This window comes from Calliphora vicina, chromosome 3 (genome assembly GCF_958450345.1).
Source record: "Calliphora vicina chromosome 3, idCalVici1.1, whole genome shotgun sequence".
NCBI lineage: Eukaryota > Metazoa > Arthropoda > Insecta > Diptera > Calliphoridae > Calliphora > Calliphora vicina.
The window spans coordinates 130,818,124-130,831,927 of NC_088782.1; positions in this window are offsets into that span (position 1 = coordinate 130,818,124).

A 13,804-nucleotide genomic window follows, 5' to 3' on the forward strand; every position below is an offset into this window, starting at 1 on the left:
ACAACAACAAAGCTGGTCCATTCCATGCACAGCCATTAAAATGCTGCAATTTCTCAGAAAGGAGGACTACCACATATTAAATTCAATTAAGATTAATATTGGGATTCCTTGCCTTAAAACGGTTAACTGTACGGAGACAATTATTGAATTTATGTAAATTTTTATGTTTTTAATGAAAATGTTTGTAGTTTTTTATGTTGATTTCCAGTTTATAAGATTTTTTATAAAATGAATTAAAAAAAGGTTTAAATATATATTGAAAAGTGACCATAAATTGCTAGTTTATATTATGAGTATGTCTGTACGGAGACTTAATTGATTCAGTGTAATTGACCATACCTTTTAAACTATACAATGTAAAATTTAAATTTTTTATTTCATTTTATAATTAGAAATTGAATAAATAAGATTTTCTTCTTACAATAGCTTAGAGGTTTATTAATTCTTGGTGCCGTTCTTGTAGTACACTTTGAATTTATTTCCATTATGACATGGATTATTTAATAAGTAAAGTTTTAGCTGGGTGTATAACAAATTACATACTTTCTTTACATCAAAAGTAAAAATATTCTTCCCACAATATTAAAATTATTAAACATTTGCGAATTAAGAAAAAGGTTTTTAAAATTTTTTTTCTCAAAATAAAAAAATTATTTTCAATTATTGTTCCGTTGTTGTTGTTCTCTGTTTGTTTATATAATTTGTAAGTTCAATTCAGTTCCAAAAACATGAAAATTACATCTAAGCCCAGAGTATGGCTTAGAGTTATAATCAAAAAGTGCAGATAAAACCTGAAACGTGGCATTAAAAGTAGACAAAAGGTATAACAGAAACAAAACAGTAAAAACGAAAAAAGGCTATAAACACCGCAAACAAATTATGTGTATTTAGCTATAGATGTTGTTGAATGTAAGTATGTTTGTACCTTAGGAAGGGAGCTAAAAGCTGTGGTTGTTTCTCTACAATCGTAGACCGCTACTTAAATCATGACTTGGTTGTCTTGATGAATTATTACAGGGCTTGTTTTTTCGAAATTCTTTTCTTTATTATTCAAACCAACAATTATGATGATAAAAATCATAAAAAAAATATATTTTTAAGCAAACAAATTATTAGAACATTTGTTTGTAAACACAAAAAAGTACTTATAAGAATTATAACTTTGAACAACTAAAATAATTTAAATTTAACGATTCCTTAGCTGTCCAATAAGGAAAACAGCAAAAAACCTGACTGAAATAAGCCTTGTACAAAACCGAATTATTCAAGAGTTAATAGCAAGTCATTATTTTTCGTAGTAAAGTAATGCAATTAGTAATAACTAAATATTTCTAATTAATACAGGATATAATATATTAAAAACAATTATTCACTACTAAGAATTTGTGAACTTTAGAGAACAATAAACATAATTAAAATTAAAATATTTTTAATTTTTTTCCCTAAAATGTAAAAATCTTTGCACTTCATTAGCAAATTAGCGCTTGATTAAATTCATTTCACAGACTGTTGTATTCATTGTTGCCTTTTCTTCTTTATCTTTTTTCTTGTGATAGAAGAAAATTTTTTTCTGAAAAGGAATTAATAACAATTCATTTGCTTAAAACTTTTATCAAACTTAGTCAACTAACTACCCGAAACATAAAGGTAAAATTCAATGGCTTTGGATTAGTAATGGCAGCCCCTTAAAGACAGACTGGAATAATGGCAGTCTATATCAGCATCATCAAAGGCAATTGAGAAATAAAGTTTTTACGCGCTTAATGAAGGCATTATTATAAATATTTTGCTCCTTTTTTTACATTCTGTGATTTGGAAATTACACACTTACATACATATATAGTACATATTGTGTATATGAAGATACACAGTGTTTAAGAAATGGAAAAGAAATTTAACATGAAACAATTTCAAAAGAATTTTCGAAAAATCTAACAAAAAATAAATTACACAGTTTCCTTTGAAAATGAATAGTACTTTAACTTTAAATTATGTAAAAAATTTAAGTTAATTCTGATAATTACAATCCATGATTATGAGTGTGTCTCCATGACAAACCAAAAACTCTTTAAAAGCTTTACAGAATATTAAATTTTATTTCGTTTGGAAACAATGTAGATAACAAAGTTTATCATTATGAAATCTCTGAGATACTATTAAGAATTTTCTAAGAAAAACACATACATACATATTTGGAAGGGGTAAATTTTTGGGCAGATATTTCACAAATTTACACAAGAAGAGAATTTTATATTGTAGACAAGAAGATGTAACAGTAATTAGCCGGATTATTTAGACAATTATATGGTAAATCATTTGAAAAAGTGTTTATAATTTTGTGAAAATGCATTCGTAATGTTTGTGGTATAAAATTTAATACACCCTGTAGCTGTTTAGTTCGTCATTTGACTTGAAGATGTCTGTCGTCCTTTAGTGCAGCAACAAAACTGTAAAGTTATAATGTGTCATCATTTAAAAGTCATTACAAACGATTAAAAGTATTTTCTGCAAAGCTTAACGATTTGCTGGTGACAATGATGTTGTGGCTGTTGCTGGTGATTTTGTATGCAACTTCATCAGCAAGCAACAGCACATCATTTCAACACCATTCAAAACACACCAACAAGACAATTTCAATTGCCTTTAATTACTTTTCAAAAATTCCGTCCCTTATTCGTTTCAACACCCCACTGCCACTACATTAAACTCCACAGCCGAAGGAACACTTGAAAGCCCATAAAAAACAATTTTGTTGAAATAAAATGGATGTTTGGTTGGTTGAACAAACAAATGAATGAATGAGTGAATGAATGGCAGTTTTATAATTGTCATAAAATGACAACATGACATTTTATGATTGTGATAAACAAACAATAAAATGATGACAATGATCAAAATCAAATAAATCTTGGTAAAATTTGCATACTTTATTCAAGACCATTATCACATGCCACCAACTACTTCTGCTTACAGGAAATTCACAACTAAAACATGAGAAAACAAATCTATAACACAAATTAAACACAGTTGGTCTTATCACTGCATTAAATTTTTGTCAAAAGACACCGACATAAATCATTTAAAATTAACAATTAATATTAATTTTTAATCAAATTTGTGGCCATGTAGAAATTATTCGTGATATTAAAATCGTATTAAAATGCCATAAATCTGCATAAGTTTACATTAATTTTAATAAATTTTGTTATGGAATTTTTTATTTAATTTTCAAAATTCTTTTAAAATATTTTGATTGTTATGTACAAAACCATTTCTATTTGCAATGTTTGAAAAACAAAAACAAATCATCTTGAAAATCAACAAAATAACTACAAGAACAACAATAAAAATCATTATAAACATAATTAACATTTATTATTATTTGTATTTTAAAATCAATTAAGTACACAGTGAGCCAGCCAGCCAGCCAGCCAGCCACACAACAACAGAAAACAAAACTCAACAAACAAACAACAAGAGCAAATTAACAAACATTATCGAATTGGATATACCCTACCCAACACTTACTTTAGGTTAATTTTTTATAAAGAGCATTTCTTTACATGCTCATTTTTTGAAGTAGAGTATTATAACAATATCAACAAAGAGTAAACTACATCAATCTTCGATATGTAAACAAGCTGGAAAAAGAATCCACAATCCAAAATAAAAAGGCGAAAATGAAAATAAAAACAAAAATTTAATCATAGCATAACAAGATGTTGTGTTTAATAAACATATAATACAACATAGCAGGAGTTCTCAAACGGTGATGTCATTTAAAGAATAGCAAAATACTCAGCGTTCAAGTCTTCGTAGGACTTATGTTTTCTTAAAACTTATTTTGTAAATTTCATAGCAATCAAAATAAAAGAAATGTACTTATTTACTACTGGAAATGCGGCGAAATAAGATTGCTAGAAAATTTGTTATGGATCAACATATCCCACCTTTAGTCTTTTAAAAAAACAACAATAAGGACATAAACGTTTTTCTTCACACCTATTTTATGAGCCAGCCAGAAGTCGCTTATACAAATAGTTGGAGACTTATGGAAGTTAAATTTTATGCAAATTGAAATTGCATTTAGGTTTTTTCAATTACAATATAGATTCGGTAACCAAAGTTCAAACAAGAAATTAAAGTATAATAAACGGTTTGTTTAGAAAATGCTTCAATCAATTGATTCAGTCTCAATAAATAAATAAATATTTCATTTGTATTTAAAAAAAATGTTACTGTTCAATCGTATTTCGGCAACACTATGAAAGTTTGAGAATCACTGCATTCATTTCAACGCCACGCTCTTGAAAAGTACGATTGTGTTTATTAAAGAAAACTTAAAAGCGAAAAATTTTTGGTGTTTTTCTTGTGTTTTTGTATTTAAGGAAAAAATTCATTCAATATTTTGATTTAGTTTTGCTAATGACGAAAGTTTTTATTTTAGTTGTGTGTATTTATACAGCAAGAACAACAAGCGTGAATACACCACCAGCCACATTGTAGTCTCCATAATCATCATCATCCTCATCGTTATGAAAAAGCATTCCAAATAATTCCATTTTTTAGTTTCATTCATTACGAATTGAGAGAAAGAAGAAAATAAAGAAATGATTTTGTAATGCATTAGGGTCGCTCCTGTATGAAAATTGAGATCTTATTGCTGAACGTTATAATAAGTAAAGATTATTGTATATATAATAGCACCAAACTTGTTTTAATTATTAGTTTATACAAAAAAACGTAAAACATCATAATTTTTTTAAGGAAATAATTTAAAATTTTTAAATTTATGTATTATCATTTCGAATACTATATCATAAACGTTGATCCAGTGCATTTTGAGAGTAACTTACGTGACAAAAAAGACTTTTAATTAATAAAATCGCATTAATAGATTTCAAAAATATTTAGAACAAAGGATTTTAGGACGTTTTTTTGTGTCCCCTGTAAAATTTGTGAAAATGCTAACGATAAACAATTTGGATTATTACGGTAACGGTTTTTGTAGCGGTATATTAGCGGAAGAGTTATTTTAATGATAATGACATAAACAATTATAAAAATGTACAAAACCATTATAGTGAGTATTATATCTTTGAAACGAATAATCTAAAAAATTAAAAAAATACATAAACTATCTTTAAATTCCCAACTATTGACCAATTATTTTGGACCACCCCAATATACATACCTAAGTATGCATATGTCTGTCCATTCGTTTATCCGACATTTCAACAGCTGCATTCGATTAATATTTAATAACAAGTGTGTCCTTTGAATAATAGTGCAATGATGCCAGAGTTAATAACATAATGTAGAATTCTAATTGACAGCCTCCAAATCAAAAAAAATTGAATAACTCTTAAGTTTTACACAATTTTTAACCCCTAGACGATCACAGGCACATTTACTTATTGAGGTTTTTGTTCTTAAATTGTCTAGGTCCCAGCATGATTTGAAGAGCTGCGATATGTCCCCCATGCTCAAGGTTATGATACGCACCAATTTATTATCAAAAATATCACACTTTGACACTTATCAAATCAAAATACATAGATTTTATAATTTATGTGGACATTTTTAGAGACTTTAAATATCAGATTGAGAACAAATGTTAAAAATGATCTGGAATCACTGTTGGTGCACTCAACGCATAAACAAAATACGAGTATTTTCATCAAACATTTTAAAGATTTATTTATTAATAAAATAAATAAAAATTCCTTAAAATTAGAAAATAAATTTGGATTAAATCTTTTTTATTTTGACCATATCCCTTTTCATTTGGTTAATTTCTTAAATGACCCTGAGCTATAAATTCTGTTCAAATTAATGATCTTTATTTATGATTTTTATGCAATATTTTACTTTTTTTTTTTTTCATAAAACAAATTAAAATAAAAATAAACTTGTGTGAATATATTTAACTTTGTGTGAGTTTGTGCGTTTCTGTGTTTCTATCTGTCCGACCATTCTACTATGTTTCTATGCTGAAATGTTTGTAATAAAAATCAACAAAATAATTGCATATTATATTTTTTTTGGGATTTAGAAAGAGTAATTTTGTAAAATAAAAAATTGCAAAACAAATAATAAAATAAAATTTAATTGCACAACAGCATCAGCAACGACGCTAACTAAAAAAAAGCAACATTAGCACTAACGTGGTTAACGTGCAACAACAACAACAACAAAAATGTGTTTATATATATGAAAATAATATTATTGTTTAAAAAATAATAATAATAGCTACAAAAAATGCAAATATTGTTTCTACAAACAGAGACTAAAAAAGCAAATTGATGCTGCCTGCCTGCAATTGTTGATGATGTTGATCATGTCTGTGCCGGGACTGAAGTTGAGGTTTCTGTAGCTCATCTAATACCATAAAACTAAAAAATTATGATGATTGGCTAAAAATTGCATCTGACCATGTGTGTGAGTTGTGTCTGTGGTATTTTATACGAGTATATATGGCTAAATGGCCAAATTGTTGGTTGACTGGCTGCCTGCCGAGACACTGCTATAATGTTTACATAACAGACCTTTAAAGTTTGTGAATTTTAAAATTTACTCTTTTTAATTCTACTTACGAAAACGCACAAATTTTATTCAATTTATATACCAATAATACACTTTCTAATAATAGTAGAAAAACCTTTAAGATTCCACATGATTGTCTCAGAAACTAAGAACAGATTGAAAAATAATGTTGGAGGCAAACACCAAATACTTTGCATACATGATTAATACATCAATATATCAGCTATAGACCCGAAGGAGAAAATCGGCCCAAAAATGGTTCACTGAGATACAAGAAAAAAATATACATACTATGTACTATGTACATTTTCATCTAAATTTTTTTTCACCAAAAATTATTTTTAATATTTTTCTTAAAGAATACTTGGTGAAAGGTATACAATACTTGACACAGCCGAATATAGCACTCTTACTTGTTTATATAGCTGTTATTATAGCTTTTACCAAAAATCCAGTTGCATGTTGAAAAAAATTAATTCGTTTAAAGCACTGCAAATGTTTGACTGCAAAATGAACTGCGTACATGCAACAAACGAAACAACTGGCAATTGGTTAGAGGTGTTTTTTGTACATACATACATATTTATTTTCGTTTGTTTGTTATTAAATTTGAACGAATGTTAGAGGTTACAATTTAAATGTTGTTTATTTTTTATGTAAAACCATATTCAATTATAAATTTATTTCCTAAAACAACAACAAACAAATAAAAAATTATTATTTTTTGTTTACTAAAAATTTATTAAATCCAATTAAAAAAAAAAACAACAAAATAAGTTTATCACTAAGATAAAAAATACATTGTACAGAAAAATATTAATATAGAAAATGTGTTTTTTATTGCATACATATTTCTCTTCTAGTTTTGGGTAATAAAAACATACACATACATACACTTGTATAACATTACTTAAAATAATGTTTATTAATTTTTATTTTATCCATTAAAATTGCAAGAAAACAAAAACAACAGCCAACGACTTTACATTATGTGAAAATCATAAATGTACGAAAATGCTGTGTCTTCACTTCAAACAAGTAGTTCTCGTATGCACAAGTAGTATTTGTTGCAGATAGTTACAACAACTGCAACCAGTCGAGCCCGGCCAACAAACAAATAACCAAACCAACCTTCATTCAATAACCCAAACATTCAAAATAATCATTAATTTTAATGTTAAAAAGATATCAACAACACAACATCTTTAAAACAGAAGAACATCAACAATCAAACAAAATAAAAACTACACCCAACAACAAACATTAACTGCTTAACACTCGAATAAAATAGAGCAGATACTTTTTTTAAATACAAAAATACAAACTATCTACGTCAGACATCGGCAGAGAGTAAAATTGCCTTTGCACACTAACACCACTTTGCGTTTTTTGAGTAGCGCTCTCTGGCATTCAGTGTACTGATCAGCGTTGCCACTGAACAAATCTTATTCCTACCAAATTTTTGTCAAAAAACTACCAAAATCGTTTTAAACCTACCATTTTTTTAAAATCATATACATATGTCAAGAATAAAAAATAAGTTTTGATTTTATTAGACATACTTTCTGCCAGTTCTGCTGCTCTTATACCATTTACGTCATAAAAACGTGATATAAAATACCATTTTAAACTGTCCCATTGTTCTATAATTCTTGCAATAACACCTTCTAAAGATAACCATCTTGTTTGGCAAACACCTAATATTTTATGAGATTTTACAGAACAGTATTCCTGAAATTCTTTAAGCTCGTTAATTCTTTAGGGACTATGAAAGAAAAAGTATATATATTACCACAAAGAAGCTCAATATATGCATAACTGGAGCAGAGTTGGAGTGAGTGACATGTGCACTTAATGTAAAACAAGTCAGTTTCATTAGTAAGTAACGTCACCAGTCATAACGTTAGCACCGTCTGTTACCAATCCGATCAAGTTTTTTAAAGGAACGTTATGTGTAGGGTTTTTATCCCGGTACAAATTTCTCGGGAATTTTGCCAATTTTTCACTACCCGATTCCCGGGATTTTTCGTCGGGAATCCCGGGAATTAAAAACTGACGAAAATACATTGAAAACAACTAAGAACTCCATTTTTTCGCCAACAAACAGTGATAAGTTTTTTTATTTAATATTGTAAATGATTTGATTTAACAAAAATTTAATCATTCAAAGTTTGAATAAATTCTGTTATTAATTAACTTTAAATTTAAATCATTTAAACAAAGGCTTTGGAATGAATCTAAAAAATTAAATATTAGGAATGGATTTATGGAATAAAAGGCTGACATTTTTCAATTTAATAACACAGTGCAACAGTGAAAAAAACACACGATCATGACAGTATAGATTCGACTCTACTACCAAAGGGTAGTAAAACCCTATACTCAGTTTGCCCATTTTGGTGACCGATTTTTTTTTATGGGCCCCCAAAGTTTCTGAAAATCAGTGGGGCCTCTAAAAAAGGTGTCATCAGGTTTTGGTTAACAGCTAATTCAGACTTTGTGCTACGGCTTAACTTTATATGGCAATAATATAGCTAAGAGTCCGCCAAATAAATTTTGTTAAAATTTGTTTCCAAAAAATAGCTTTTTCGTGCACTTTTGTTGAAAGAATATAGGAAGAAAAATTTTTTTTTTTACTTTTTTTAGAATAACTTCCAGGGACTCCTAATTTTTCAATAACAATATCTCGCAAAGTTGTAGCTACGGTAAATTTGAATAACTCTCGTGAACATATCAATGCAATCCGAACATACCTAGGTATTCTAAATAGCTGTCAAAAATCACTTTGTAGCTTAAAATTTGTAGTTTTTTACTAATTTTTGACTCTAAAACAATAATTTTTTGTTAAAAATGTATGTTCGAGTGTATACTTCTCTATTGTGCTGGAATAACGAAGAATGGGCAAATCATTATCGGTATGATCCGGGCGCATAACTTTATCCAATCTTGATCATGCAAGACCGGCTTGATGCAAGATATGAAAAAACTTTAAAATTTTTGAAAGTGGGCAAGGTTTGTGGAACTTCTGAAGTGTAAATATAAGCTTTTTATATAAGTTTTTGATATCGGTGGAAACCTTATGACTTAAAGATTGACATTTTAGTGAAATGAATAATTTTGTGACGTCATTTACCTTAAAAACTAACTATATTATAAAATGGTGATTTTCCATCAAGAAAAATAAAAACTTTGAATTAATGTAAAATTTGAACAGTTACAGACATCACAATAAAATTTGGAAGTAATATAGACCTAAATATTCGTAAGTCAATGGCATCACTAATGTTGCCATTCTTTGTTTTTAAACACCGAAATTCCTAAAACGGCGAAAATTTGTTCCAAAAACTAAGTTTTTTTTAGAAAATAGCCCACTTTGACGTTATTTACAGCATGATAGTAAAAACGTTCTGTATGTATATAAACAACATATGGGGCTATACAAATGTCATGAGGTTTTGAGGGTCGGTGTTTTGCGTTTTTAGAATTTTTTACTCAAACCTAATTTTTTTTTTTCAAAATTGCCCAAGTTTGGATAGGGCTGGGGGGTATAATGTCCGCTTAAGTTAGTCAAATTTTACCTTATATGTTTTTGCATTAAGTTCTCTTTCCAGATCATAAAAAAATTTATATAGTCCCGAAGAAAATTAGTTTTTTATAAAAGAAAAAATATGGGGACTTTTTTGGGAAAAAACTTAAAAAACACACGCATACAAAGTTGAAATATATAAAAAGATGCTTCAACTTTGGATGCGTGTAACTTTTTATAGGGTAAAAATAATTTTTATCAGATTTGTTTTATTTTCTTTAGCATTTTATCGCAAATATACGTCATATATAAAAAAACAAATTTCGACCTTTCGTAGGCCCATCAAATTTAAAATACGAAAAAAAGATCGGGCAAAATTTAAAAAAATATTAAACCCAAATATCTCTTGAACTAAAAGAGATAACTACAGATAAAATCATATTTTTTGTAGACCTTCTCAAGGTCTATCTATATTTGAAATTGCAGCTCATTCGGATCATAAATGACTTTTTGGCAATTTTTTTATAAATGTGTGACATTGAAGGTCCACCCACTGATCCCCATTCCGAACACCTCAGCCGAGTAAATAATACAGCACAACATAGAAGTGTGGACTTGATAATACTATTTTTACAAAAAAATCTTTGTTTTAGCGTCAAAAAATAGGAAAAACGAAAATTGTTAAGGTACAAAGTGATCTTTATGTGCTATGTAGAGTGACTAGACACATTCAGAATGCATTGATATGTTCACAAGAGTTATTCAAATTTACCGTAGCTACAACTTTGCGAGATATTGTTATTGAAAAATTAGAAGTCCCTGGAAGTTATTCTAAAAAAAGTAAAAAAAAAAATTTTCTTCCTATATTTTTTCAACAAAAGTGCACGAAAAAGCTATTTGTTGGAAACAAATTTTAACAAAATTTATTTGGCGGACTCTTAGCTATATTATTGCCATATAAAGTTAAGCCGTAGCACAAAGTCTGAATTAGCTGTTAACCAAAACCTGATGACACCTTTTTTAGAGGCCCCACTGATTTTCAGAAACTTTGGGGGCCCATAAAAAAAAATCGGTCACCAAAATGGGCAAACTGAGTATAGGGTTGTACTACCCTTTGGTAGTAGAGTCGAACCTATACTGTCATGATCTTGTGTTTTTCCAAAAGTCTCCATTTGTTGCATAGTGTAATTATAACGCTAAGTTTTTATATGAAATTTGGCTATAATATTCCTAATTTACAGTATCATTATATATTTCGGGTACCCGGGAATGTAGAAAAAAATTTCCCGATTCCCGGGAATCAAAAAAGGTTGGGAAATTAAAAACCCTAGTTATGTGCCGAAAATAAATCTGTTATAAGTTGGAAAATTGAAACTGCATCTGCCTTAGTGATCTCTAATAATGCGATAAATCTATCTTGTAAATAAATACACAGAGAAAACAGATTCGTGATAGCAACCGAATTTGTTGCCAATCGAATGATACTATCTTAGTGACCGAATTTTACAGTTGTGGCTACCATATTTTGGAAGGGGTAACTAAAGTTTGGTTGCCTCAACTTAAATTCTTCTTTATCAACTGAGTTTTTGTTGTTAGAACTGAAAAATTCTATGTGTGCAACCGAATCTTCGATTGGAAACAAATTCGATTGCTATCACGAATCTGTTTTCTCTGTGTACTTTTTGATCCAACCTACCAAAAATCAATTTAAACTACCTTCCTACCAAACGAAAAAAATCCTACCAAATTTGGTAGGAAAAGCCCAAAACGGCAACGCTGGTACTGATACAAAGGTTTGTAAGAATGATTTCTTTTAATTTTTTCCCAATTACGTACGTGTGAAAGAAAATAAAACCAGAGAGCTCTTAAGGTGGCTCTTTGCCGATGTCTGATCCAGGGTTCCCAGCTTTTTTCGTGACTTATCCCCAAATTTAAATTTTTCCTCCCCGAAATTCCCCAAAAAACAGTTTGTGATATCCCCAAAAATCCCCAGTGAAAATACTAGTATTTTTATTCATACATATTTATATGTACTTTATTTGTTCTACAATTATTTTTTATTTATGTAGTATGCATGTATAATAATTTAAACAAGTAAGAGAGCTATATTCGGCTGTGCCGAATCTTATATACCCTTCACCAAATTATACTTAAAAATATTTTTTTTTTTAAATATCTTTATTTAAACAAAATCAAAATTTTTTCTTTAATGTTTTAAATTTTATAAAAAAATTTTTTTTTTCCAAATTGTTATAATTTTTTTTAAAAAAAGTTTTTTCAAAATTTTTTTTTTTTAATTTCTTTAATTTATTTTTTTGGAAAAAGAATTTAAGACAAAAAAAATGTTTGATGAAAAAAAAATTCGGGTTAAAAAATATTTTTTCCGATGTTGTCCAACTTACTATGGTCTTATATACGTCGTTGCAAAGGTCTTTGAAATATCTATCATTAGATATCCATATTGTCTATATTAGTGACTTAGTAATCCAGATATAAATCAAAAATAGGTCAAAAATCGAGGTTGTCCTAGTTTTTTCCTTATATCTCAGCCATTTGTGGACCGATTGATTTCAACACACAGACGGACATGGCTATATCGATTCCGCTATCTATAACGATCCAGAATATATATACTTTATGGGGTCGCAAATGAAAAATGTGGAAATTACAAACGGAATGATAAACTTATGTATACCCTTGCCACTCATGGTGAAGGGTATAAAAATAAAATTTATAATACATATATCAAGGTTACTTATTTTAAAAAAAATTAAAAATTACACCAAACGTTATATTTTTAACAAACTATAACCAACTGTAAGAGAACTCAGAGTATAATTTTCCATTTAATTTTGAATTTTTGAATACCCTTCTTTATATACATTTAAATTTCAGATTTTATTCCATAAGAAATAACTTGAGACCAATATTCAATTTCCCAGGTGGAATTATGCTTTTTTGGCAGTTTTATTTTTTTGCCATTTTGAACGTTACAAATTCTTCTAAAACAAACATTCACGTCTATTGATAACACATAATAACTAGGATTTGCCAGTATAAAATGTCAAATAGCATATTGTTGAAATTTTACGACTTATCACACTTAAAGTTCAATGTTTTCTTTCGATTTTAAAATATTCTCTTACATAAATTAAATAAAACAATTCAATATACGAAAAAATAAAAATCCCCAAAAAGATGCCAAAAATCCCCAAAACATACAATATTTCCCCAACTGTTCCCCATATCCCCAAACCCAATTATTTATCCCCATTTACAAAATAAAATCCCCAATTTGGGGAAAAATCCCCTAATCTGACAACACTGGTCTGATCTACGTACATCTTTTTCCAAATATACTCTTTGCCACGAAATGGCACTCTATTTAAAAATTGTATGGAAAATATCTTTGAGTTCTTGTCAGCGTTGCCACTCATAAAATATTTTTCCTACCAAATTTCTAATTAAAAACTACCAAAACCTACCAAATTTAAACTATTTTAGAAATGCTATATGGATTCGTTTCAAAATTAATAGTTAACTTAAAATTATATTATTGCTGCTATAAAATTACCCAGAGGAAGAAAGTTATTTAATAACACTGCAATCATAAATATGTTAAAATCGTTCAGTTTTCGAGATTTTATTTTCGAGTCTATTTAACGATGTCCTTCCGTACGTCTGTCTGGCTGTCCATGTATTTCACATAGCCCCCATATAAATGTCCTCCAG